Source organism: Amborella trichopoda, chromosome 1 (genome assembly GCF_054954075.1).
Source record: "Amborella trichopoda isolate Santa Cruz 75 chromosome 1, AtrichopodaSantaCruz75HAP2 v2.0, whole genome shotgun sequence".
In the NCBI taxonomy this organism is placed as follows: domain Eukaryota; kingdom Viridiplantae; phylum Streptophyta; class Magnoliopsida; order Amborellales; family Amborellaceae; genus Amborella; species Amborella trichopoda.
Genome location: NC_142336.1, coordinates 59608385 through 59612206, shown reverse-complemented (window position 1 = coordinate 59612206; position 3822 = coordinate 59608385).

Below are 3822 nucleotides of genomic sequence, written 5' to 3'. Positions count from 1 at the left end.
CATTTCTCAATACTATTTGAAGGCAGGCTCTAATTTTATTGTTTAGAGCCAATGATTTGTTTCATACTTTCCTATTTCATGACAGTGGAACTTTAGTAAAGAGCTTCAATGGGAGTTTAAAAAAATAACTTCCCTTCATACTAAATTTATCAACATTCCATAAGATTCAAGTTTAATACTTTATTACTTTCCTGTTTCCTACTTTTCACTTTCCCGTGTTATGCTTTTTCTCGAAACATGGTACCCTCTATCTACATTGAGCTATTTCCATAAGATTTAAGTTTCCTAGTTTTCTACTTGCATGTTTCTTATTTTCTACTTTATCAGGTTGATCAAAATTGAACGGCTGGATGATAGAGAAGCATAGATCTTCTATGTTGTTGGAGAAGTATATAAACCTTTCCCTTTCTAGATATGGTGCTCTCTACCTACGTTGAGCTCCATCTTTCTCTGCTTTGATTAATGCCAAAAGGCAAAGTTTTGGCTTTGCTCCCTCTCTCAAAAGATAGTGCGCTCTTCTCTATTTCGTAGAGGTCCTTCCAATGTCATTTTCTTTTTGTAATTCATGTTTATATTATGGAATATTAATTCATTTATAAATCTTGAAACTTTTCATTTTGATTTGTTAACTCAACAAGATTGGCCGTTAGTTGTGGGCATTCAATAGTTGAATAAAAACAAGAAAGGACCCTCATACCTAGTTACTACATTGTGGTTTTCAATGTTGTTAACACCACTGGCACCTTAAAAAAAGCTAACTCTCTAATTTATATGAAAAAATGGATAGGGGCCTGTCTTCCCCATTGAATTACCCAAAAAAATAAAATAAATAGTCAAACAAAATGTCCCCATGTGGGAAATGAACCACTGATACTTTAAAAAAAGATAATTCCCTAATCCATATGAAAAAAAAGATAGGGCCTCTCTTCCCCACTAAATTACCCACAAAAAAAGAAGGCTAAACTGATTGTCCCTATGTAGGAAGTGAAGTGGTTGAGTACGAGTATGGGATGTGAGTGTAGAGGCCCTTACTTGATCCGATTTGTGGATACCATTGATTATGCACAGTCCCCTCATAAACTTAAAACCTACACTAAAAAAATATTTTTTTTATTTAGGGAGGAGACCGGCAAGAGAACTTGAGCTTCATACGAATCACACAGATTATGCATGGATGCACAGAGACTCCATGAGAAACCCAACACTTGGTTGCATGCAGACCAAGAGGCGGTCGTTCCAATCTAGCTTATTTCCATGGAGATAGCTTATTCTTCCCTTATGTTTCTAACAGATCGAGGATCGAAATGATTTGATCATAATTATCGAAACAGGTCCAACTTGCCCAATTTGACTGTCAAACCATAGACTAGTATCTTGGTCAGTGCGGTCTAAAACAAAAACTTGGCTTGGTCAAAATAGTTTATCAATATTGATGGTTTTGGCCTATTCGGACTGCCTGGTTTTAGCTGGTTCAATTGGTTAAACAAAGTTGATAAACTTTATACTAATATATTTATATTTTAAAGGGAAAGTATAGAATGAGACTATTTACCTTTGGTATAAGGTGGTCACATTAATCTTGACCATTATATGTGAAATTGGATGGCCACAATTATTCATTGACCAAGCTCAAACTTAAAAAAAAATTCTCAAACTTTATGACATATACAAGCTATCACAATTCATATCGAATGGTTGTTAGTAATTGTGACCACCTTGTATTAAAGATAAATGGTCTCATTGTATACAATCCCTAATTTTAAATATTTATTTTTGTTTGTATTTTATTTGTTTTTATAATCTAGTCTAGCACTTACTCCAAAAAAAAAATTCACTCTAACCAATTTGACCAATAGTATTGTAACAACCCAAATTTCTTGAGCGTGGTGAGCGCGTGCTGTGACGAGAAGGAGAGACAAACGCCGCGCGCGTAAGTGCTGATGCCGGTTGTGTTGTTGCCTCATGTGCTATTGCCGGCTGTGAAGTGTGCTATCACCGGCTGTGTTGTTGCCACCTGTGCTATCGCCAGCTGTAAAGTGTGCTATCGTCGGTTGTGTTGTTGCCGCCTGTGCTATCGCCAGCAGTGAAGTGTGCTATCGCTGACTGTGTTGTTGCTGCCTGTGCTATCGCCGACTGTGTTGAGTGTATAGTGAGGGTTGTGTTGAGAGAGATGGACCAGCATCGGCTGTGTTTCGCCGTGTGAGCTGCCGTGTACAATATGGGCCGTCAGGCGCAGCTGTATAGGGTAGTATGGGGGACTTCCTCTTCTTTTACACACCACTTGTCCCTTACTTGTTGTTTAGTGTGCCTTGAATTTGCCACTTGTTGACCATGTAAGCCCATGTTTGCCACTTGTGAACTCTTGCACACTACTTGTCACTTGCTGCCCTCTCCTTTTTTATAAATAAAGCCCTCCTCATCTCTCCAAGAGCTTTTGCTCTCTCTCACTCTCCCATGTCCTTTCTCTATCTTTGCCACACATAGAGACTCAAGCTTTGGGAGCTCGACCTTTGAGGGGGAGCTTGGTGGGGGGTAGCTTGGAGTTCTTGTGAGGTAAGTAGATCATGATAGTGTATTATGAAGCATGAATGATGTATGAATTATGTATGAATCTAAGCATGTATGAAGCATGATTTTAGGCATGAATGATAGCTTGAATTTAAGCATGAGATTAGACATGAGATTATATAGAAATTGTATACAAGAATAGTATAGCATGAATGTCTGTATGCTCTGTTTTTTCAGAAATTAGGTTTTCTTTGTATGAATTGTTAGGCATTATTGCCATTCTTGTTAAGCATGAAAATTGATGGATTGATACTCTCGTGAGTCTAGTTTAAGCTTAAATTGGTTTCATGTTGTGATCTTGTATAGTTTAGAAGTTATGATGTGATATTTGATGTGTGTTATGGCTGGACTGTGAAATTCCAGGAAGCATTGATGTTGTTGTAACTCTCTGTTGGCCTGACAAATGATCCTAGAGTTACCTCAAATTACCACCATTTGAGAGATATCTGAGTCTAATTTGAGTTTGATGTTTATGTCCAGTTGAGATTCTTTATAGTTTGGAGGATGTGTTTCATTTTGTGCTTATATGTCACTGTTAGCAGATTGTGAAAATTTTCAAGAATATTACTTATGTTGCACTGAGACTTTTCTTAACCTATTGAATCCCAAATAATACAAAATAATAGCCATTTGAAAGATACATGAGTCTACTATGATTTTGATGCTTTAATCTGGTTCTAATTCTGTATAATTGTGAAGTTATAATCCCAATTATGGAGGTATGTCACTGTTAGCAGATTCACTAAAATGCCAAATTGTTGCCTCTGTTGCCATGGGTTTCAACTGATCAATGAAGTCATATTGCTCCTAAACCTCAGTTGTTAGGACTATTTTTGAGTGTTCTTTAAGTTGCATGTAGAAATTATTTCGGAATTCCTCATAGATTGAAAGTTATGCTTCGATTTGTGTATGTACGTCACTTTTGGCAAGATTAAGCAGAATTCATAATTGATCTATGTTTATATGAGCTTTTGACTAACCAATTGAGATCCAAATGCTTTCATATCGCCTTGGTTGGGTAGATGGGTGTTTCTACTTGAACTTTGCTTTTGGAATCATCTCAGGATTCCTCATGAATTGGGAGTTATGCTTTCTTAAAAGGGACATGTCAATATTAGTAAGTGCGGAAATTCCAGAGTTGTCGTTTGGGTTGCGCCAAGTGTTGACTGATCAACCGGCGGTCTTTTGACTCCAAACTACTTTTGAATGAGAGATAATGGTGTCTATTTCATTTGTCATGTTGTGACTGAGTTG